General features: G+C 43.9%; 1 protein-coding gene and 1 pseudogene across 3 annotated transcripts in view; one reads left to right on the forward strand and one right to left on the reverse strand.

Annotated features, from left to right (window-relative positions):
• The window catches only part of Ttc28 (tetratricopeptide repeat domain 28), a 412,775-nt gene that overhangs the window by 221,409 nt on the left and 165,740 nt on the right, over positions 1-25,626 (forward strand). The gene's annotated exons all lie outside the window — the stretch shown is intronic.
• On the reverse strand, positions 5,332-5,976 carry LOC129675727 (grpE protein homolog 1, mitochondrial-like; annotated as a pseudogene).

Consider the following 25,626-nt stretch of genomic DNA (forward strand, 5'->3'; position numbering starts at 1 on the left):
GCATGCAGATTATATACGTGGTGGGAAAAGGACAGAAAATCAGACAAAAGTAGTATTTAACATTAGTAGATAACATTTTCTCCAGAATTAATTAGAAGGAAATAAATGTTCAGCTTCTAAAAGCTTAGGTGACCTCAGCAAGATAAGTGCAAATAAAAACCATATTCTGTAAACAAATTAAAAGTGAAAAATCTTGAAAGCCTCTTGAGAGTATGACACACGGCATAGACACAAAGGGTGCCTGACTTTTTAACAGAAATAATGAAGGCAAGGGCAAACATTTTAAAGTCGTGAGAAAACTCTGTTAGCCCAGAATTCAATAACAAAAAATTTAATTTTCAAGAGTGAAAGTAAAATAAATACATGTTAAGCTAAGTGGCGACCCAGGAACCCTGCACCATGCAAAGCGCTCTGGGAAGAATATCAGGGTGAAGGCGTATCAGAGCTCACCAGTGCATTGCTGAATGTAAAAGACTGTGTGTACTTCTTTTTTTCCTTCATTTCTTTAAAACCCACATGCTTGGAGCTAGACAGAGAGACAGCTCCACAGTTAAGATTATTGGTTGCGCTTCCAGAGGACCTGGGTTCTGTCCCCAGCACCCTATGATGGATTCTGACCACCTGTATATAACTCCTGCGCTAGGGGATCTGATACCCTCTCTGGCCTCGAACTACACAGCACACACATGTTGCACAGGTGTACACTCAGCCTCAACACCCACATACATTAAAAAAATAAAATAAAAATCCAGTGCTTGCTCAAGACAAAAATTTCAGCTCTGATTGTAATGTTTATAGCTCACAGGGGCGAATTATATTTTGTTTGGGATTCATTATGTAGCCCTGGGTGTCCTGGAACTCACTTTGTAGACCTAGCTGGCATCGAATGTACAGAGATCCTCCTGCCTCTGCCTCCCATGGGCAGCATTAAAGGCGTACATGCCACTCTCCCCAGCCATCAAGTGTATTTTATTTTTATATGTTGTTGTTGAGAGGTGTAAATGGTGCAAGCACTTTTAAAACATGCTTGACAGCTTCATTATATCTCAGCACGTAGTAACCCCACGGCCCAGCGAGATAGCCCCTAGACACCCGTCTGGGAACTGAGAACACATCTCCACACAATGACTGTGAGAATGCTCATAACAGCAAACTCTGGAAATAACCATTGGTTATTTCTTGGTAGAAGGATGGATATGTTAACTGTTGCACGCTTATACAATAAGTGCAATAGAAATAAATCTCCAAACCAGTAGATCCATGGAAAGTTTGGGCACAAAAGCAAACATAGTTTATGAACTGAGCAGCAAGAAATCTAGAGAAAGCGACACCGACCTGCAGTGGAAGCTCATTGGGAGTAGACGTGGGGCCAGGGACAGAGTAGGGAGTTACCAGGTCATTGATGGTTTGATTAAAATGTGCACATCACATTGTGTGCGTGTCCTAGGCAAAACCATTGAGCTCTAGTTTGACATGCTGCGGGATTTAGGAATAGTGCACACTTTAAACTGTATGGGAGGCAGCTGGACTGATGAAAAGTGACCTGACAAAGCAAGTTTAGCAGAGCACACAGAAAAGCATTAGGGCTCCAGACTCTTGACAGGGCATGCAGCTCTCTTGACTCCTACGTTTTCATCACTTTTTGTACCATAGAACGTTAGAAAATAAGGGATGGAGAAGGTGGAGAGGTAGGAGGCGTGAGCGGTTATTCTGGTGATCTAGTGTGGAGTGGGATCCGCCTGGTGTAAGTTTCATGGGCACCCCATCCCTACCCTCAATGCCAGGGGAACATCTTCTCCCCAGCTCCGTCTCTGTCCTGGCTCTTCCTACACAGTACATCTTAGGACAATACAGAATATGATCCTAGATGGCCAATATCCATCTAAGTGCCCCAAATGCTGAGGTGCACGATAGCCATGAGCACAGATCGGATGGTGACAGGGTAGAGGATGTCTGCTGCAGAGCATGGGACCACCATGTCTTACTGATGGAATGCTCATTGCTCAGACAGTGGCCTTTTCCTATGGGTGGCTTCCCACAGTGAATGCTAAGGAAAAGACCATTGGTTGGGCAAGCCAAATACCAAGAAGCCGCCTCTAGCTATTTAGCAAATTCAAGGCTAGCCTGCAATACATGAGACTTGGCCTCAAAAGAAAATATGGTATTTCTAAAGATCTTAAAGTAGCCCTTATTTATTTATTGAGACATGGTCTCACTGTGAGGCTCTAGCTGTCCCATACCTGCTATGTAGCTCAAGCTGGCCTCAAACTCACAATTATCTACCTGCCTCTGTTCCCCCCTCCCCTGGAATATAAACAACAGTTCCTTCACTACAAAATAACTTTCCTCCCTCATGCAAAACAGTTGGAGGGTCTTGCTTCACACAAGAGAGGAGTAAGAAGAACATAAGTGGGGTGTGCATGTTTGTCAGGAACTGTTGAAGCAGCAGAGTGGGATGACCACATAGCTGGAGTGAAAAAATATTCCACACCTGTAAACCTGAACTAGATTTTTGCTTCCTTCACTGCCTTGAGATCCTGTAAGAAAACAGGAAGAACAAATCAGAAAGAATGCTTTAATGGTCTGTATCACAAACTACATCCCAATTTTATTTTTTGAAGCAAATCATTCCTTTAAGACATTTTTCTCCTTGTTAAAAGCAAAATGCACAAGCAGTTGGAAAGGCCTTCAAATCTCTTAGAACAGACTGACGGTTGTCCCAAAAGCTGTTTTAGAAATAGGGTATTTACAGAAGTGAGCCTGGTGTAGCCTGCGGAGTCCTTTGATTGTTAAGTGTGCCGCAGTGGACTTTAAGAACCCTATAGAATTCAAGGTTCTCTCTTTTTTAATAAAGGAGATTAATTACTGCTGGGAATAAAGCTTAGTTTGCAGAGTGCTTGTCTGTTACAAAAAGTCCTGGGTTCCATTTGTGGTGTCACATAAAACTAGGCCTTGTGGTGCACACCAACGACACCAGCATTTGGGAGGCCAACACAGGCAGGAGGACCAGGTTTGGGTGCCCTTGACTATATGATGTGCTTGAGGCCACCCTGTTCCAATTGTCAGACAAACCTTTTAATTGCTATGATAACCATACACATATGTAGGGCACAGAGTGTATTTGACTAGACTGGATGTCAGTGTGCTCATCATGTCTGACACCTCTCAGCCCTTCTCGAAGTTCTGGGGGTTGAATCCCTTGCATGTGCTGCTCAAATGCTTCACCATCATTCCTCGGCATCGGCATCATTCGGAACGTTCTCTGCCAGCTATTTTGAAACACACTGTGAACTGTCACAAGCCATAGCTACCCTGCTGTGCTCTCAACATTAGAAGTCAGTCCTCTTAAAAGCAGCCGGAGCCCATTAGCCCCCGGCTCTCACTTTCTCTGTTCCGTTGGCGGCTGCTGTCTTTCCTGCATGGCAGCCGTCCATGCTCCTGTTTTATTCTTGTGGGCACTCTTAAATAAAAACTTCCTCATAGATCCTATTGTTTTATATTTGCTTATCATTAGAATTGGTTCTCCATAGAAATATCTTAAATTCGATCTAGAATTTTTATGTACATGAACTGGGATTGCAAGATACTGTTTCTGGGGCCATTTCTTTCCTTAGTGGCTTTCAAATGCAAAGAGTGAGTGGCTGGCCGGATATGTGTGTAAATAGTGAGCAGGAGGAGGAGCTATGTGTAAATCATTATGAAGCACATTTGTATTTTAAATCGGGTTCTGTTAGTACCCATGTGTTTAAATGAACTTTTACTGAAATGCCATGAGCATGTGAGAGTGCACAAGTAATTTCAAAAAATGGATTTTCTGTGCATTTTTCCAGGTGAGCACACCTTTCCAAGCTCTGTACAGTCCATTGTTTCCAGGCACTCGGGAGTTTGATTCTGGTATCCTCCAGTGTTAGCCATGCCAAGGATAACCAAAATCTGACAAGCTGTGACTAGACTAATTTTTCTTGGTTTTTGGTTCCTCTTGTGCCTGGCTTCATTCTGAGCATCATCTCTGTCAGATCCTTTTTGGTTCCTGTAGCTTATGTTTTCTGTTACACGTTACATGAACATCTCCTCTATTTGTTAATTCTTTTAGGTTGGTTCCATTTTTTTTTTTCCTACTGAAAATTCTCTTTCCATGTCACTGTTGTTGAAGATAATCCCTTTTCCCTCTTTTTGTTTTTTCTTTTGCTGCCTGGGTGTGGTTTGCTTTGTAATTGCTATAGGGAGGTTCACCAAGGCTCTTGAATTTGTGGCTTGAAGTTTTTACCCTTTTGCCCTGTTTACCCTCACCCATCATCTCTTAACTCTTTTTCTATCCCAGGGTTCTCGTCCTCGCAGTCTGCAGTCTGACTGCCCCTACCCCTGTTAGAATTCAGACTGTTTTCTGCCCGCATTCTTTCTGTTTCCACCCCCACATCGCACACTTTCCCCCTTTGGTGATGTCCCCCTTTTGTGTGTGCACGTGCACCTCCGCTAGGTGTCAATCAGGGTCCTCTTGAGCAGCAGACAGCGCTCTCAACCACTTAGGCATCTCTCTAGCACCTATTTATGTTACTTTTAATTATGTGTACATGTGTGCACATATGGGTATGTGCACATGGGTCCAGGTGACTTGGACGCCAGAGATGTAGGGTCCCAACAGCTGGAGCTGTAAGCATCGTGAAATTCTTGACAAGGGTGCTTGAAACCAAATTCAAGTCCTCTGCAAGAATAGCGCACACTCTTAGCTGACCAGCTCTCTCTCCAGCCCCAAAACTGTATGTTTTAAGTTAAGTTTTATTTTATAGGTATGAGTGTTTGTCTTCTTGCATGTTTGTGCACCACATGCTTGCCTGATACATGTAGAGGACAGAAGAGAGGCCATCAGATTCCCTGAGACTGGAGCTTCAGATACCTATTATCCACCAAGTAGGTGCTGGGAATCAAACCCAGGTTCTGTTAAAGAGCAGCTAATGCTCTTAGCAATTGAGCCATCTCTCCAGCCCCATCTTATTAGTTTTTGAACATTTTTATTTTTTTTTAGATGTATCCAAAGACCTTTTTTTGTGTGTGTAAAGTACTTATCAGTCACCAGGTAGAACAGATAAAATGTTAGTCACTCTACTCCTGAGGCCCTGCCGGCCCTCTTCTGAAGTAGGTGGTGCTAAACTCAGTGACCAGGCTCCCAGAGTCCCCGACACAGTGTGCAAGCAGCTTCATGTTCTGCTTAGCTTCCTTAAGATTTCCAACAAGGCTGGATAAGGGTCAGATGTATTCACAGATGAGAAATTATAAGCCTGCTCTTTGAGTTTTAGCAAGTGACCTACAAAGTCCAGAGCCCCAGGAAGACAGCTATGCTTCCTTCACCACCCCTACCAGAGCTGGCCTCAGAGTGCATCTGTGCAGCTTGTAGCCCACCTTACTAACTAGTGCCACAGTGCCTGGTTCTTTCCCCTCCACAGGGGTATGAAACAAGGCCTCGTGTTCGTAAGGGTCGAACTTGGCCCCAATGGGGTCAAGCCTGAGCAAGCCGTGTTTTGTGAACACCTTCTGAATCTGGACTTCGGTCATCACAAGCCTTTCATATAGGCTCTTCAGGTGAGGGTTGTTGTTGCTGATCTCCTTTGGAACACTCTGGGTTGACTTCTCCAGGATGTCTGCAACCTCCAGCAAGTCTTTGCAGAAGCCCTGGATGCCGTATAACTTGGCCTCCTCCCCCAGCTTCTGGCTTCTCTGCTGCAGATTCTCAGTATGCAAAGCTCATTTGTGTTTTTCTGTGGTCTCCCTCAGCTGCTCTTCTAGTTTCACCTTCTCTTCCAGGAGGGTCTTATCTGTAGAGGGTGGTTCTGTCTTTGGCTCACAATGACCCAAGTCCTCTTCCAGGTTCTGGCCATCATTCTTCTGTTTTGTAGCTGTGCATAACAAATGAGGAGAAGGCCTGAGTGATAGCACCAAACCAGGATAGCACCACACTATCCTCATGCACCTAACCTCCATGATTAACCCCGCGGTCCGATATCAGTTATTTTACATTCTGTCTCCAATGATTCATGGGTTTGTTTCCATTTTCTTTTTGTTTCTCTTGGTTCTGTTGTGCCTGGTTCCTTTCATACTGACTACTACTGACCATTGTATATATATAAAAAAAATATTCAGCATATCTCAGTGATAATGCTCTTTCTCTGGGGAGCATCATCTTTGATATCTGATAGGCATTGTAAGGTCATCTCAACCTAGAAAAATAAAACATGTGATGATCCTAAAGGCTGTCTTGCCTGTCTATTCAGCTTTGCTCTTTGGCTTGGTCCTAACCCTAAGCCTGCGATGCTACCATTAGAAGGGGACTCTTGGGACTCTTATTTGTGTGGTCCCAGAAGGATGCCAAGAGCGTGATTTGATAGTCTGTGTAGAACATCTTATCATCTGCTGCTGCTTATGAAGTTTCACTGCATGGTGAAGTGCACCAAGAACGGTGCACCGTGCAGTAAAGGTGCATTTTCGTAGCGCTGGCTCTGTAAATCACAGCTTCCTGAGTAGCTTTCAGCTAGTTTTGTCTGCCAGGTGTATGAGAATGCTGAGTAGTTCTGGTGTTTGTACTTCCAGGCAGCCACGACATGCTCAGCTTTGAGCTTACACCGATTGCCCTTTCTAATGGAATGACTAAAAACCTAGGTGTTTGCCTCTGCTAGGACCTCTGCTCATCCTGTTCTTAATGCCCACAGAGCACGCTGGCACCTTTAGGTAGCTGCTTAATTATGCAGTTCTGTTCTACTTGTTCCTGGGAAATGGTTTTCTCTGTTACAAAGCAGTCTGGACTAGCCAGAAGTAGTTTATTGTGTATAGTTTATTGTGTTTTATTTCTGTATCAATTCCTGGTGCTATTTATTTAGAATCATAGCCTGTGGATCAGATGAAGATCTTAGACAATACTCAGCCCCCTATTACAGAAGAGACACAGCCAAAGCTCTGACAGACCCACCAGAGGACAGACTGGCTGTTCATTTGGGGGGTTTCCAGCTTCTAGTCCATTGGCCTTAACACTGGTTTACTGATAGTGGATTATTTTTGTCCTGTCTTTGTTTCCAAACCAGCTTTCTTTAAAACCTCAACCTCACCCTGATTTCTTTTTAGTGTTCTCTGATGGGCTTCATTCAGTGAGAAGAGAGCTCTCAAAGTGGGGTCTCAGGAGATATGGGAGCCCCCTATCCCTGCTGAGCACTGTGTACATGAAACTTCTGAAGCCATCTTTAGCCCATTTTTAGTGAGGATTTTCAGTGGAGAGAGTGACACCCAGCTCACTACACCTTGTACCTGTCTCTGAGGCTGTGGTTCATAGCTCACTATACCTTGTGCCTGTCCCTGAGGCTGTAAGGAATGCTCATCTGAAGTTTCAGCCCACTGAGCAGCAAGAACAGTGTGTCAGGTCACCACAATTGGCAGCTGTTCCAGGGAAGATGGCCTTGAGCGTCACTTGCAGTTTACTTTGAGAGTGTTTGACCCTGTTTCTTACCAGTAAAATCAACAGCTTTTGAGGTTGTTTATGAATGCTGTTTAGGAAGTGGTGTTGACTCTGTCTGACATATCCTTGGAGGAGCTGTTGGTAGTGGCTTTTCTGGTAATGTCTTTTGACTGAGAGTGTCTGGTACAGGAGTGTGTGAAGTTGCACCTGGGTAGTATATCTATTTGCCTGTTAAAAAAGGTGATGGAAACAGGTGAATAGACACTGACATTAATGGAGAATAAATGTTACTTAATGCTTGACCTCTGAACTCCAAACTTTATGAACTTTAAAATTTATGGGTTAGAAAGTTTTTAATGGTGGAGTGTAATCTGCACTTACTAACAGTCAGCAAAAAACACAAGGTTTCTCTGGGGTCTCAGTTTGTCCAGACACACCAATTGCTGTTAGGCAATGTCTCAACCAGAGACTGCTGTGTAATAGCATCACCAGGGCTGTAATTTCCTGTAATGTGACTTTTCTCATCTCTGAACTTTTGTTTTAGAAACTAACCCTCAAGGGTCACATTTGAAATATTTGGGTTTTTTTTTAATGTAATTTTAGGATTCAGATGCTTCCTCAATGTGTGTTTTTTTCTGCTTGTTACCCAACCCCCAAGAATTAAAGAACTATCAAGTGAACACAGTAAACAAGAGATAATTCAATAGTTCTTGGGTAATAAAGTAGTGAAAGTCCTGGACCCACATTTTCAGATGCAGAAGGGACTTGGGGATGATCACAGAGCTCCTTACCTTGCAGGGCCTCCGGGTGATGGGGTAGGGCTGGATTTAAGCCAGCCTGCACACCTCCCTCCATCCCCAGGCAGACGCTCTGCTACCGAGTGCTGCCGTGCTGAGCCCAGCTTCTCCCTTTCTGCTCAGAGGGCTTGATGGAAAGACTGGTGGGGCCCAAGGCACACACTTGTCACTTTCTCATGTAATATTCCTGCTCATCCGGATTGTTAGGAGTAAGCCTCCTTTGAGAAGAGGACGGCTTTTCAGGGCCCTTTTCAAACATGCCTTTCTTCCTCCCAGTTAGCCATCCTTGGAATCATGCTGCTTCTCCAACCCCTTTTTAATTAGCCTGTGCTCCTAAGAACCCACATCTCTGAAGTCTACATGAAAGGACTTTGAATAAACTTGGCATTGTTAAGTGCAAGTCCTAGTCAGACCCAAAGATGGTGTATTGTGTTATAGAAGTCAGTGTTGGGACACTATGCTAAAAGTCAATGCTCATCCCAAGACACTGTTTTTAAATGCAGCTAAATAGGTCTGGTGAGGGTAGCCAATGTACAGAAATAACTTTAATGAACAAGGCTGGGGAGAGCACTGAGAGACTCCGAGCACTTGAAAGAAGAAATTAAAAGTAGAATAAAAGATAAAGAAGCAAAGCAATGTGTTGTTGGTTGGACTGGGTTCCCCAAAGGACCCTAAATTCAAATTCCTTTTAACGTGCATTTCTAAAGGCCGCTGATGCCCCTGAGAATCTCACCACACACAGCCACTGGGATCCCACAGTGCACAATGGCGCCTTCATCTCTTGACCCTTCCGAAGCCTCAGTTACAGCCTTGAATTTAAAAATAGCAAGGAAACAAGGGAAAATCGTAAACTGGCTACAATAAAATTAGTACTTGCCTGAAAGACTATTGCCAGGGAACAGCTTTAGAAGGCCAGGTGCTGCCAGAAGGCCACTGGGTGTTGGCAGTCACCAAAACTTTATTGGCCAGCTCTCAAGACCTGCATGAGGCATTTTATTAAAGATGCAGCAGCTTTTCTTTATGATCCCTGAGTGCTAAGTGTTGCTTTTAAGTAATAGAAAGTGGGTCAGAAAAAGGATGCCCATAAGAAGTAAGCATGTGACTTTCCTCACCTAAGTAGAAGTTAGAACTGAGCAGATACACTAAGTTCTCATACAGACCATGATAGGCTAGAGCCTGAGAACAACGGAGCTCATGTCTAAATGAGCAAGTGCAGTAACACCCACCCGGTTAATCTGTAAAGGGGAAAGGTAGGAATTAGATGTGAGGTCTGGCAAGGATCCTTGCACTTCCAATTAAATGAGCCAGTAGAAGATCTGGAATTCTCATTACTACTTGAAAGGAAAGCTGATTCTCTTTCAGAATCAAATATTTTCAAACTAGTGTGTCATGGAGCCTGCTGTGGTTCAGTGCTCTCACTGTGAAGTGTGCATTACCATGGTGACTGGCTCTCCTCCCTACACACATCACTACCACAGATGAGCCTCAGCCAGTCTTTCTCCAGTGTGTCTCAGTGACCTGTCTGAAAAACATTCTCCCTAAGCTCATGAATCAGTCTTGAAAAGGATGCCTGGTGGTGGGGCCATGCCATCTCTGTAGCTGTTTGTGGGGCCCTGTCCTGTGCCCTTTTAGGCAGCAGTTTGCATTGTGTTTGTCTACAGTGTTCTTGTTTCTACAACTGTTGGAAAGAACTAGCTAGGTGATGTCAGTCTGTCCGTTCTTGTAAGAACACTGATTAAATCTAAAGCTTACCTTTCAGTGAGCTTCACCTCACCCCCAGGCTCAGCGCCTGTGCCTCCGCACCCCCATCCCCACCTCAGCACACCTGTGTGCTCACTCCCTGCCCTCAGCACACCTGCACGTGCTCACTCCCTGACCTTCACACACAGTTCCCTCCCTTGGAATATGCTCCCTTTACAGGATGCTGACTGTGTATCTCTGGTGCCAGTAGAAGGAAAGAGCCCTTCTTTATGGCATGGTGTGCTTCAGCATGCCCATTAAATAAGATAAATACCTGATATTAAACTGTGAAAATGTCAGAGAAAGGATTTCGGAGCAGCCGAGCTGCATGGATCCCAGGGGACATGGTCTCTGTCCTGTATCATTACCATGGAACGTGGGCAAGCTAAGTCATTTCAGAGACATTACAAAAGCAATGAATGAAACCTTGAGCAAAGACTCTTGAGCTGGGGAACTCTAACTGATGCTAGTTAGTGTGCTCAGAAATGCCCACTTCTGTGGCGGTTCCTCAGGTTTAGGTTCTGCACTGTCACTGGGTGGTCAGACCTTGGGCAGGCTTCATTTATGGGATGATCCTCCTCTGAGGAACTCAGGCTATTTACCTGCACTCTCAGCTTGTCAGACATCCAGACCTTATGTTTACTTTTTCCCCTAGTTTGTTTTATTCATGAAAAAGAATTAGATACAGGTAAAGAATCATAATATGACAATGACTTGAGTCCTCCCAAATTTCACAGTAGGTAGCTTGGTGTCCCTTTTTTCCATTTGCTACCGTGTGATTTGCCTGGTACCTCACTGCCTTAGTGTCCTGAGTGACTGTTTATTAAATGGAATAGATTTCCACAGCTGATAACATATCTTTGATCAATGTGCCAAGGCTATTGATATATCTGCTAGTGATATTCCTGCTGGAGAAGCCCTGTAGGAAATAGGAATAGAAATTGAATTGCATTTTCTTCCTACTGGAACCTATGCTTCTGTCTAGTTAGGTAGCTAGAGACAAAAGAAATTAGAAGTAGGAAGCCTAATGTACGTTATGTGATCTAGTATAACATAGTCCCTGCCAGTCCCCACATGCGTCAAGCTAAATGTTGTGGTTTGTTCAGATATATGCTATCCTCAAAATTTAATGTCCTGGATGTCTTCTAACTCTGAGTTTAAAAGTGTCACAGGAAAGTTACTGTGTGTGATTAGCTTAGTACTAAAAACTAATTTTTCATAAATTCCTGAAGAATGGTGCTTCCCAAATCTTCATACACATAAAACTTATGTCCTGGAGCTGCTGTCATGTGGCCATTCCTATAGTACTGGAGCTTTTGTAGGGCTAGTGAGTAAACACTTTTCCAATGCTTAATAGTCGTGTACATCTGTTTTCTGTTGCCATAGCAACCATAAAACCTCATTTGCCTGAAACAGCGCACATCCATTTAACAGCTTTGATGCATGCTGGGCTCAGTGCATTTATTAAGTAACTGTAGCCAGCCAACAGCCAGTCCCTCAGCAGCTAGAGGATTTCCTGATCTTGCCTAGCTTCCCTAAAGGCCTCCCTGAGATGCCCATGCTCATCAGGCCTGTTCAGCAGCAGGTCTCCCCGGGTAGCGAGGCAGAAGAAAAAAAATGCTTACTAACCTGCTTTCATTCCACTGAGTAACATTTTGTTTCCTTAAGAAAATGGATTTGCTCAAGCTCAGCATTGTCACCACATCCCCAGAGGAAGGAATGAAGACTGTCATTGCCACCCTACTCCAGAGTGTGGTGTCTTCATCGCCTGAGAAGTGGGTGTGATGGGAAGTGATGCCCCCAAAGGCAGACACTTTCATGTGTGCTGTTCTCAATTTGATTCCTTCTGAGCAAATAATAAAGGGAGAGCGAATGATGGCTAGAGTTGCTATTTCTGAACTGTTTAGGCTTCCATGGCTCTGGGTGCTATTAAAGGAATGTTGCTAAGGATATTTTCCATTCTAAGTTCTCTATGGTCTTGTGGTCTTGTGGTCTTACTGAGCATGACTCATTCACCATGGGTGACTTTGGCTTTTGGTTTAACACTATTTTTTTAATGTTTGTTTTGTCCCGAGAATTTTAAGTATATGCCTGTCACCCATGGCCTGGCATTGGATGGGACTTCTGGACAGTAGCTGCTGGTCATTTGGCCAATCTGATGTAATAATGAAAGGCCTATTCGTGAAGCCTCTCTCTGTGCCTTGGGCACACACCATGTCTCCTCTGGTGCCTGAGTTATCAGAGAAAAGGTGACATCGCCTCTGCCTTGCGGACATGGGGCATGACATGCCTCTTAGAAGACACCTTCCAGCAGGGGGCCCCTCATTTCCTCTGCCAACAAAGACTGACTGAAGCAGTAAATTAATGAGCAGTGATGGTGAAAAACTCAGCTTCCTAGTTCTTCACCTAGACCGCAGGTCACAGGCTGACCATGGCGTGAACCACCCACAAGGCAGCACTGCTATCCCGTGGAGTAGAACACAAGTCTTATAGTATGTGATTAAGTGCATATGACACAATGTCTAACGGTTCAACAAAACAATGGGCACATGATACATTCATGTCTTAGTCACTTTGTTTTCTTAGCTATCTAGAGATATCTGTTGTGGACTCTATTTGGAAGTATTTATGTATTCACATACTGACTTGTTATTGTTTTGTAACAATCATAGGTAAAAATAGGATATTGATGATTTCAACTGTTCAACTGAATGATCAATGCTGTATCCCTGAAGAAAGTGAGGAATCAGAATCACTCATGATATGGTTCACCCTGGCTTTAACGCTTACATTTTAAGCCACATTGCAGACTTTTTCCCATACAGCTCTGTGAATGTCATGGGCATGTTCAGTTCAGGAAGTCTGAATCCCAGGTTTTCATCTCTGGTCCTTGTCAGCAGGCATGAAGCTGCTTCATTCTCCACAGGAAAGCCACAAAGGATCTGTCTGAGCTCTCTTTGTGTGTCTCTCACACACATACATATGTATTTGTATGTCATCATATATGAAATAAGTATCAGTTGTCTATCTACTTATGTACTTGCCTGTGTCTTTCTTCCCAGAAGCTGTGTGGTCATTCTCATCATCCTCTCCTGAGCACACTAAACCAGTGGTTCTCAACCTGTGACCCCTTTGGGGAGAGGGTTGGATGATCTTTGTACAGGGGTCACATATCAAATATGCTGCATACCAAACATTTACACTATAATTTATAACAGTAGCAAAGTGACAGTTATGAAATAGCAACAAAATAGTTTTATGGTTGGGGTCAACCACAGATTGTGAACAACTGTGTAAAGGGCCACATCACTGGGAAGGTTGGGAGCCCTAAACCTTTAGTTTAGCCCATGTTGTTTCCCAGGCGGGAAGAGACCACTGAGCTGGTTCTTCTCCAGCTCTTTACTCTTGATCACTGAGACCTGAAAGCAGCAGAATTTTGAAGGGAGCTTAACTGTGGTATCTCCCCATATCAGATTCACTGGTGACTCACTGAAGCCCACAACTCAGTCTGAACTCATCAACCACAACCTCTGTGATCCAGTACTGAATTACCTTTCCACTGTTACTTACAATGACAGTGTTTGTGGATCTGGACCTCAGACAGACAGACAGACAGACAGACACACACACACACACACACACACACAGTTGGGGAGCACCTTTCAGAAATGCTGGGTCAACACCATCTCTTGGCAAACAGATCTGTCAAATTAACTGAGAACACAAAGCACAAAAACAAAACGACGACAAAACCCCATTATTTTTTGTTCCATATTTACAAAAGAGTTGGCACAAGAATTTAGAGAATAATGTAGATATAGGAATATCAGGCCCCATTGGTGTGTTGAACTTAGCTCAAATTTGGATTTTTGTTATTAAAGGAAAAAGTAACATACATCATGCTTCAGGCTCCCTGTCACCTGGTGGCCCGTGCACGTCTGGGGCTGTGGTATATAATATGAGCATCACAAGTGGTTTTATTGTTTTTAAAAAGTTGAGGTAGCTATTGAACTGTTCCAAATTTTTGTTAAATGGGAATAAAAAACAAAATGGATTTGAAAGGACTATTAAATGTCACAGTTGCCTTCAGCCCAGCACCTGACTGCCAAGCATTGACGCATAGTGAAGAATTAGGAGATGTTTGACAGATGTCAGCATCCCCGTTAGTGATCTTTTGATGCCTGAAACTGACTTGTTATCTCTTACTCATCACAGTCAACACATACCATAAAGTTTACCATGAAAGCTTATATCAAGTTTTTGTTTTTGTTTTTGTTTGTTTTTTCTTCCAGTGTTGGGTGTTTCCTTCTCATGGACACTGGGCTAATGCTCACTCTGAAACCTCTCTCCAGCGCACTGACAATCCTGAGGAAACCATTTTGAACATCTCAACACTGATTCTGGATTCTTCCAGATCCCCTTCTCCTTCCCCATACCTCCTAACTCCTGGCCTACACTTACTTTTCACCATGCACCTTGTGTGCCTTTTAGTCAGCCTGGCCTCGCTCACCTCACAAGTGTCTAAGTCATTCTCATGAGCCATGAGCTGGCCCCTCCCATAGGGGAAGCTGCCCACTGCCACATCTGGAACCAGAGCATCTGTTGTGCTTGAGAGAAGTAGCTGCTCTTCTTCATGGGGCTCTCAGCAGATGTAGTCCTTTCTGCATCCATTACTCAGTCCCCTCCCCAGCACAGGTATTTCTTAACTTTAGAGAGGAGGCCTCATATTTGATTATGTCACACATCAAGCTGTTAGATCAGAGACTAAGTGGTATTACAGACACGTGGAGCTTAATGAAATACTTTGGTGTGAATAAGAGGAAATCAAGAAGCAAGTTGTATCATGAATATGTTGCTTTGAAAGCTGTAAGTTTAATTTTGCCTTCTTGTGTGCAGAAAACTCTGTGTAGTTTAGTAGCCCAGAACCATCATTTGCATAAAGCATAATTTACAAAGTCAGCGGAAATAAGTGTTTGTGTCAGGTACAAATGGATGTAACTGTTGAAGCCGTGGGGCTTCTCTGTAGAGTGATGACCCTGGCTTTCCCCCTGCCTAGTAGCACAGCAGTTGGCTGGCTATTAGCCCAGACCTTGTTTCCAAGTCTTCCTGGTCTCCTTGTCCTTGTTATCGCTTTAGAGAGACAATGGGGTGAGGGTGGCAGTGGAGGGGCACACATCTGCAGCTCCAAATTATTCAATCTGCATTTCAAGGCATCTATGTCGACCCTGTTTCATGTCAGCTCAGACAAGAGTCTCCTGTCAAATGTTCGTTATAAAAACATTTATTTTTTAATTTTATGTGTGTTTATTATATGTATATCTGTGTACGTATGTATATGTCTGTGTATATGTACATGTGTGTTTCTATGTGTGTATAGGTATGTTTATACACATCTGTATGTGTGTGTGTCTGTGTGTATGTATGTGCGTATATACATATGTGTATGTATGTCTTTGTATATGTGTATATCTGTATGTGTACGTGCATAAGTGCATGTGTGTGTGTGTGTGTGTGTGTGTGTGTGTGTACACCTGTGGAGTCCAGAAGAGGCTTCAGATCACCTAGAGCTGAAGGTTGTTGTGAGCCACCTGAAGTAGGTGCTAGGAACCAAACCAGGCCCTCTGCAAGAGCACTTGGAACCTTTAACCACCACGCCGTCACGCCAGCACCCTGTCAAATGTTTCTGCGATGGAATCTTCAAGCATTAGATCACAAAAAAACCTTAAGGATCAACTGATCCAGGGGTTCCCGGCCTGGGGTCTGTGAGCTGTTAGAATGCAATTCAGTGATGAGAACTTTCTGGAGATCCCTCTGTTCTCTCTGCTCTGTTTTCCTTCCTTCCTTTTGTGTGGGTTGCTCGTTAGGGATGGAACGTGGTGTCTGTGCATGGCAGGACAGTGCTCCACCACTGAACTGTACTCTATCCCTTACTGATAAGAGGATTCTGTGAGCCTAGTGTAGGTGTGATAACCAAGGTTAAATACTGAACTTAATAGGCTTCCCTCTGTAGGCATTCTTGGAGCTTCAGGTGAAGTAAAGTACTTCACCGATCTTAAAGGGAGAGGTAAACCAAGGGCTGCTCAAATATTTGAATTATTTTCATGTGGACCATGTATTAACATCAGTTGGAAAAATCCACTTGCAGTAGCAAGTTAGAAAGTCAGAACCACTGAAATAGCTGGGCACAGTGGCCATGCCATAATGTTAGTATTCTGGAGGCTGAGGCAGGGGAGTCATGCGTTTGACACTTAGTTTGGGCTACATAGAGAATTCCAGGCCAGTTTGAGCTACATAGCAAGACCTTATCACAAAAAGACAAATTAAAAAAAAATCCATTGAAATACCTTCCCACCAACTGAAGAATAGAAACTATACCATGGTTTGTGTACAGTGAGACTGTAGGAATGAAGCCTTCTCAGTGAGGTCAAGGCAGATGGCCGAAGTGGTGACCTACCTCAGTGTGGTTCCTCACGGCACTCAGTACCTCCGATGCTCACGACCTCATTGCCCAGTCACTCTTTCCAAGTGGTCTGCGTCCTACTCCGATGCTATTCTATCATGACAGAACTTTCGTATAGTTAGACCTGTGCTGTATTCCTAACATCTAGGACACGGTATTGCACTCAAGAACTGTCTCAAGTGAGTTGTTTGTCACTGGGAAAAATGAGTAATCTGAATAAGCATGGGCTAGAAAGGCAGGTGTGACTTCACGTGGCCAGGAGGGGCACAGAGGTCCAGCAGGTGGGAGAGCCCCTGCAAAGCCTTTTGTGAGAAGAGAAGAGGAACCGTGACCTTGCGCAGTAAATGTGGTGATGCGCTGCCTTTGTTACCGAGGGGCAGACTCATTTCTGGGCACTGTGCCAGTAAGAGGCTTGGGGTGTTTGTAATATGTTTGCTTTGTTTGTGCACTTGGGGAAATTCTCCTTTTATTTACTAGGTCCATCACATTAAGGATGAGTTCCTCCTTTGTCTTTTAGAAATAATAAAAAGGCCAGGTTGAAGACACTGAACTATCCCAGTAGTTCTAGTTCTTTCCACAAAGAAATGGATTCTGTTTTTTTCCTCCCAGCTTTTCAGGCTTCCTTTCTGTCATAAACTTATCAAGAAGAATGAAAGAAAGGCATTTGCCCCAGCTCCTCTCTGGGTGGGAAAGACACAGTCCTGTTCCATTTGTGATGGAGCAGGCACAGTACTGCCCTGGAGAATTAGTGCAAAGTGTGTACGCCAAGACGCAGCCTGGTCTCCAGTGCAGACACAGAGACTGGCTTTCTCCACTTCTGTTTTTGTTAAAGCCAGTTGTTTAGCCTTGTGTTTGGTCCCCAGACAAAGCGCAGGCTGCATGAGTGCGTATTGAATGTTACAAGTCTCTCACGTCTGCTTTTGCTCTGAAGTGGCCGTGCAAGAGAACACAGCCTCCACTGAGACAGCAGAAGTATGAAGACATTTTCCCCGATAAGTGCCTATACAGCTGATCTGATGTGAAGAGTGGAAAGCCCCAGGAGTAGAGGGTCAGGGCACAGAACAGCTTTCTGTCTCCGCTCCCAGTGTCTCCTTGTGCCCTTTCCCCTCTTTGCAATTTCCTCTGAGAGAAATCATGTGACCATGTCACCACAGTTCTGAATGGCAAATATCTAAGTGTCTTCAAAATGCAGTACAACACTTTTAAAGGCAAATAGTGAAGCTGTTTCATCTGGCGTTTCCATTATGCTCTTCTTAGTGGATGCTAGACATCACACATAAACGTGGCTGGCCAGTTTTCTTTCCGCAAAAGTCATGATGCAAACCCATTGAACTGTCTCTTCATATTTGATGCTCTATCCATTGCAAACACAGCATATTGTTTTGTTTTTTTTTTTCTTAGAAATGTAATTTGATTTGCTTTGAGGATATCTATAACAGTCTATGTTAGCTTTTTATAGCATTTACATTATATTTTAGAGACATGGCCATTTCTCGTTGTTTTGAGTCATACCTAAGCTGAACATCAATTACTCTGTTGTCTCCAGAGTTCTGAGTCCGAGTTAAAAATTACAGTATGTTAAATTTGGCACCATTATTGTAGCTTCTGTCAAATTGTCCTTTTATGGAGAAACGAAAACTGTCTACACCTTTGGTTGTATTCTTTGCTCTTGCATCTAAACATTTCAAGTACATCGCACAGATTTAAGTGGGTGAGCTCCTGTGTCAAGTGTTGGTCTGGGGTGCTGTCCTACAATAAGCAGAATTTCTGGCATCTACTAAGCTTCAAGTCACATGAGAATTGTTATGTTACAAACTTCCTCTCTCACTGCCATCTTTATTATGGGTTTGTGAAGTTATTTGTTTTATTTCATTGTATGCTACTTTTACAGATAGAAAACATCAGGAGTAGGCCTTATATTCTAATACAGTTGAGGAGATTAATGCCCCAGCCCCTGCTCCAAATTGTGCATCATTATCTTTAATTTGGATGGTTCTTTGAGTTTTGCTAGTAGTGAGGAAAAGGACAAAACTAAGCCCTGACCTTTGAGTGTCCCCTTGTTCTGGATACATGGAGCTTGTATCATGAGCTCCACAGTGTGACCTGTGCACATTCAGCCTTTGTTCACATTTTCAGTAACAAAGTTTTCATCCTAATTCCAGCACAGCTTTGTCTTCAGGGCCCAGACGCTGAACAGTGACGCCTGTTACTTAGGGCGTGCACTGACTGATGAAGCGCAGAGTATACATACAATACTGGTTTCTGACAGGATGAACAGAGAGCACAGAAGACAAGTGTCTGCTCTTTGGGAGAGAACTTTGGAGACTTTCTGCTGAATAGCTTTTCACGAATGTCGCAAATGACTAAGATTTCTCCACCAGTGAAAAAGCCGACTCTGGCCCCTGAGATTAGCTTGTGAAGCAGGAAGTCTCTCTTCTGCCTTTATCCTTTGTGTGAACCCTGTCCTCTTTGGCACACCACATGGTTCAGGCACCGCCTCAGGAAAGCTTGGGCCTTACCCGTGAGTTCCCCTTTACCAACAAAGTGAGCCGCACCTCTTGAAAATATGACCTACATTTAGCACTGACACTTCTAGTTAGCCACTCTTCCTCTATCAGAAATCTCTTCAGTCACTTTAGACATGTTCACGAGTGCCTCTAAACTGCTCATGTATCAGACAGAAAAGACGAGGTTACAGCTGCAGTAAGAACTTAAGAAGCAGAAGCATGTTTAATCTGCACAGGTTGTTGTTCGTGGGTCATTGGAGCAGCTTTGTTCATGTTCGCATGGAGACTCAGCCTGAAAATTGCTGCCATCTTGAATGTCACCAGCTGCTGTACAAAGGGAAAGGAGGGTTCCCCCACCCCAGCCCTTCCTGCAGTAGGCCAACAGGTAGAGCTAAGGTGGCCAGAAGGCAACTGGCTGGGACTGATGAGAACCACAGTTCTTTTGGGCTGGGGAGTGGCAGGCTGCTCCATGCACTGTCCTTTTTACACTCATGGGGAATTCCCCTGCACATCCATGTGCTATGTGTTCTTCAGGAGCTCCACCTTTAAGGGGGAGAGGCTGAAGAAGGGCCCCTCCCAAGTGGCCTTACATTTTCTCTGATCAGGAAACATTTCTAAAAAAAAACTAATAAAAACTTATTGCTTATTTCTTGATTTGAGCACCCATATACTTTAGGAGCTAAAAATTCAGACTCATGAGAGCGAGTAAGGGAGGTGAATATGATTAAAATATATCATATACATGCACAAAACTGTCAAAAACTAAATTTTGAAAAGAGAAAAAAAATGCAGATCCCATATTTGTTGTTCCGGGCATTGGATACAGCAGCCGCACATGAGTGAATGAGGCTTCTCAATTTGTCCACAGGTGGGTTTTCCCACCCTTTCTCTGGGCCTGTTTCTTGTTCTATTCTCATGGGATTCCACATCAAACCAAGACCACACTGGTGGCTGTATGCCATGCTTTGGTTCTGAGTGCATCCAGTGTTGATTTCCAGGCTCTGGGGGTGGGTGAGTGTGCTGTTGTTTCTGGCTGTGTTTGGAGAGAGGGTCCCCAAGTAGGCTTCCCTCAGCTGCAGCAGTGGGTCTTTGCTCCTCTATGGCAGACCCTTCCTTTTCTTCAGATTTCCAGCTCATCAGTCTCCAAGGATACTTTCAGCTTCCTATCTGACCACGCCCTTTCTGCCCTGCTGCACACTCCTGCATTGGACCTCTTCCGTGACCTCTCTATACTGGGTTGCTTCCCCTCGGTTGCCAGTGCTAGTCTCTGACTCCTGGGTTCAAGCTGCCCTTCCACCCAGCCTCCTTAGGGACTGATCACATGCACACCCCACACCTGGCTCACTTTCTAGCTGCGTCTTTCCTTCCAAGGCTCTCTCAAACACTTGTTACCAGAAGCGTGTGTTCTTTAGCATTCGTTCCCCACTACATCCTCTCTTTGTGTGACCCATCTTGTTTTCAGGACAAAAGCCAGGATTCTAGCTTTGCATTTTCTTTTCCTATCACTCCCAGTTGCCTTTGGGCATAGCATTTAGGCTTATCTAGACCTGGATTCATTGCTTTCAGCTCAAAACTGATTCGTCTTCTTTAATTACAGGCATCAGCCAAAACCGACACTTACCTGGTCACTCAAACAGGAAACATGGGCTCTCATTCCAGACTCCTCTTCTACCATTTTGTGCTAGGCAGGCTGCTGTCTTACCTCAGTATTATCCTCTTATTCTTCTGCCCTAAGGAATGAAGTCCTCATCATTCATTCGATAAATATATATTGGTCATCGTGTGCCAGGTACTGAGAGCACAGTTGTGATTACGATGGAAAGGGCCCTGTTCCCACAGAGCTTTTTTCCCTACATCTAAAGACAGTGAGCAGATATGTGCATAACTTTAGAGGGTTCTCAGCCATTTCATTACAGTGACATGGCCACCTAGTGGTGCTTGGAGTAATTTGCAGGTTTAGGTGTTTGTTTGTTTGTTTTTGTTTTGTTTTTGGCATGTGATCAAAACCTCTTAAAAGATTCCATTATTACAGTTGAGGACCAGGAAATGGCATATTATGACTATTTTAGCTATTTAGAACACAAATCTTCTTAGATTAGTTTAGAAGTCAAAACAATGTTTCTACTTTATTGGTGAAATAAAATTCCTTTAAATTGCATAGATTTTTCTTTTATGTAGTTGAGTTTTGAAAAGCTATTTCTAAAAATAAGAAGCTGTTTCTAGAAGGTTTCCTAGAAGTAGAAATAGGTAATCTGTAATATTTAAAATGTTTGTGTAGAGCTCTGTGCGGGTGGTGCTTGTAGCTCAGCCAATTACGCAGGAAGATTACAAAGTCTAGGAAATAATGGGCAACTTATGAGGCCTTATCTCAAAAATCAAACAACAACAAAACGACCAATAAAATGTTTATTTGACATTTTGTTTTTCAGTTTATGCTCTGAGTTATCTGTGCAGTTTTTGTGTTGTTTTAACTTGAAGATTATATATATATATGCATATTCTTCAAGAGCAGCCAGTGCTCTTACCACTGAGCCACCTCTCCAGGTGCCATGCAGAATTTTTATAGGTGTCTATGAAAGATTTAAGTTATTTTTAGAAGAAAAAAAGATCTGAACAGCATGAGCACAGCAATGCTCCGACCTCATCTCTGACTTAAGGGAGCAGTGTATATTGGTATCTTTGCTGTCACATGATACTGTTCTTGACTGGTTACCCTTGGAGATGAATTTGTGGTTAAAAAAAACATAGCTCAGTCATGTCATGAAAAATTTCGCTTGCCGGGGGAGGCAGACATGAGCTAACTGTGTCGCTCCTGTCTCAGTTGGTAGGTTCTGCCTGAGAGTGCTGGAGCTTCTGTGGACTTTGAACAGAAACCTGGGTGTTTGTCTCGATGTCCATGTCTTTAAAAGGCTTCTGCAGTGCTAATGAAGGTTCAGGCTGGGGGAGATCCCAGCACCTAACTTAATGCAAACAAACAGTTCCTCTCTGGTTTCAGCTCTCTCATTTTGGAGACAGTGTGGCACCACTGCCATCATAGCAGTTATAGCTTAACTGTCAGTCTGCCACTTGTAGAAATGCCCCTTGCTATAGAATTCTCCCTCCTCCTTTCCTGGTCTTGCAACCATTCTGAACCTAGCACATTTCAGGGTTAGGTCGACCACAAGTGGTGACTGGAGACCTCATCTTCTTGCTGTTCTGGACTTCTGGTTTTCTCACAGCTCACATTCCCTAGTAGCCATAGCTATTCCTGGACGCAGCAGAGTGCTGTTGCCAACCTGCTGGAGTTGCTGTCGAATGAGTTGGATCATAAGATAGAAATGAAATGATGCTGTGTTGTCCTGGGGCCGCTCCGGAAAGGCGGTTGTACTGAGTTACCACATTGCCGTTTTATGTGCACGAATTATGATGCCAAATGATTGTATGGCTGTTTTTTGAGTTGTGTGCCTACTGCATATAATACAACTTAATTTTCTCATCCAAAGAGAGACTGCCTTATAGCTATTTGGTGTTCCAAAATTCTACAACGAATGTCTGTAGAATATTGTGTGCTTTGCCCTTAGTCAAATGGAATGTGGGAGAGAAACTGATGGATTTTGAGTTAAGGTTTATTTTCATGTTCTTCTCGTAGCACCTTTAATGTTTCAAATACATTGGGCTGGAGTAAGGTTTGTTTGAGTGCTTGCCTAGCCTACCTGAAGCCCTTGGTTTGACCCCCAGTTCCATTTAAGACCAGATTTCGTGACCCATACCTGTAATCTCGCACTTGGGATGGATGCAGATGGCTCTGAAGCTTAAGGTTACCCCAGACCTTATAGGACCTTCCAGACTAGCCTGAGATACATCTGTCCCTCTTGGTGGGGTGGCATTTTCTTGCATCTTCATTTTATTGCACTGATATTCTATACACTAGACCATGAAATGTGCTTCATAAACTTTAAATCACTTTTATCAGATCACAAATTAATTACCGTGAATTGTTATGGATTTAGTTATTAACTCGTGCATTTTCCCATTTTTATGTCTCCCCCACTGTCGGGGCAGATACAGAGCCTGGCACCCTTGTTTTCAGACTGTACTCTTCTCCAGCCTAGAGGTGGCACACTGTCTGTGTGAGGGGAGGGCGGCGAGCACTGGAGGCCTTTCAGGCTCTGGGATCATAACTTGTCCGCTCTGCCTTTGTAGCAGGGAAACGAGGTGGCTGTGGTGGCTGTGGTGGCTGCGGTGACTGTGTTGGCTGGTGGTTGCAGTGGCTGCGGTGGCTATGGTAGCTTTTGGTGGCTGGTGGCTGTGGTGGCTGTGCTCAAATACAACAGCACCTGGTAAGTGGGGTCTGGCCACCTGTGCTATATACAGCAGCTTCCAAACTTCCTGCACTGAGGCATTTTATGCTACTGCATGAGCTTCCTCCTGCTCCCTGGGTCTTGAAAGTTAGGTTTCCAGACAAACTCAAAACTGAATAATGGGCTCATGCTCCATTTTTTTATTAGTTGGAGGGACAAAAAAATAATGAAAATTTGTCATAGCCATGCTGCCTAAGTGTCAGGACCGTGCTAAGGTACATCCTTGTGATGTACCCAGTCCAGTTTCTTATCAATTGATGACCATGCAGCTGACAACTGTGGATTCAGAGAGTGGAATAATTTAGACCTGGACCCATGCCTCTTGGATGCCCGTTTCTTAGCTCTTGCAGTCTGGTACCTGCCAACTATCCACGGGGATGCCCTGCCGTCAGGCCCCTCGGCCATGCTCTGCTCTCTACACTGCAACACTCGCACCCCAGCCTGGTCTCTCGTTAGTCTGCAGCCTCCCTAAGCCAAAACACTCGCCCCTGTGCTGGCTAGTTTTCTGTCAGCTTGACATAGCCAGGGTCATCTGGGAGAGGGGAACTTCATTCGAGAAAATGCCTTCACCACATTGGTCTGTAGGCAAGTTTGTGGGGCAATTTCTTGATTAATGATGGATATGGAAGGGTTCAGCCCACTGTGGGCAGGTGGCCCTGAGGTGTATAAGAAACTGAGGAAGCACTCCTCTGTGGCCTCTGCTTCAGTCCCTGTTTCCAGGTTCCTGCCATCTCTTCTCTCAATGTATTGTGACTGAGGTATGTTAAGCCAAGCAGAGTCTCTCCCCTTCCCAAATTGCTTTTGATCATGATCTTTATCACAGCAGTAGAAAGCAAATTAAGACAATCTCCAGCCAGGTGTTGCACACGCACTTGAGAAGGCAGAGGAAGGTGGATCTCTGTGGGTTTGAGGCCAGCCTGGTCTACAAAGGGAGTCCAGGATAGTCAAGGCTACACAGAGAAACCCTGTCATGAAAAACAAAACAACAAAAAGACACCTCCAACTCTGCTGGCTCAAGAGACTCTCCATATGGCTCAGATGGAGTACCCTTGTAGAGGCAAGTGTCTCTTTAGAATTATGTATTAGAATGTGGAAGTGACTCCATCCAACCCAGGGGCAGAAGTTTTTGTGTTACGGAACATGTGCTTTTAATGTTTATGATTGTCTGTTTCAGTTAATGAGCAATTTCTGATTGATCCTTAATATGACCGAGTGTTTAAACTTTATGAATTAGAGTTAAAACCCTTAACTTTGTTAAGAATGTTGACATTAAGATATACTCACACAGATTTTAGTATATTTATCCTTTATTATATGTCTAGTATCCACTTATAAGTGAATATATACCATATGTGTCTTTTTGATTCTGGGATACCTCACTCAGGATGATAGTTTCTAGTTTCCATCATTTGTCTGCAAATTTCATGATATCCTTGTTTTTAATTGCGTAGTAGTATTCCATTGTATAAACCGTACCACAATTTCTGTATCCATTCCTCAACTGAGGGGCATCTGGGTTGTTTCCAGCTTCTAGCTATTACAGATAAAGCTGCTATGAACATAGTTGAGCAAGGGTCCTTGTTATATACTTGAGCATCTTTTGGTTATATGCCTAGGAGTGGTATAGCTAGATCTTGAGGTAGCACTATTCTTAATTGTCTGAGAAAGTGCTAGATTGATTTCCAAAGTGGTTGTACAAGTTTACATTCCCACCAGCAATGGAGGAAGGTTCTCCTTTCTCCACATTCTCTCTAGCAAGTATTGTCACTTGAGTTTTTGATCTTAGCCATTCTGATGGGTGTAAGGTGAAATCTCTGGGTCGTTTTGATTTGCATTTCCCTGATAGCTAAGGATGTTGAGCGAAAGATTCTACCCTACAGGGTATCAAAGCAGATGCTGAGACTCATAGCCAAACTTTGGGCAGAGTGCAGGAAATCTTATGAAAGACCTGTAGGGGCCAGGAGCTCCATAAGGAGAGCAACAGAACCAAAAAATCTAGACACAGGGGTGTTTTCTGAGGCTGATACTCCAACCAAGGACCATTTGTGGAGATAACCTAGAACCCCTGCACAGACATAACCCACGGCAGCTCAGTGTTCAAGTGGGTTCCCTAGTAATGGGAACAGGGACTGTCACCGACATGAACTGATTGGCCTACTCTTTGATTACCTCCCCTTCAGGGGAGCAGCCTTACCAGGCCACAGAGAAAGACAATGCAGCCACTCCTGAGAAGACATGATAGACTAGGATCAGATGGAAGGAGAGGAAGACCTCCCCTATCAGTGGACTGGGGTAGGGGCATGGGAGAAGAGGGGGGGGAGGGTGGGATGAGGAGGGGATGAGG

This window comes from Psammomys obesus, unplaced genomic scaffold (genome assembly GCF_907164565.1).
Source record: "Psammomys obesus unplaced genomic scaffold, mPsaObe1.curated_primary_1811, whole genome shotgun sequence".
Classification (NCBI taxonomy): domain Eukaryota; kingdom Metazoa; phylum Chordata; class Mammalia; order Rodentia; family Muridae; genus Psammomys; species Psammomys obesus.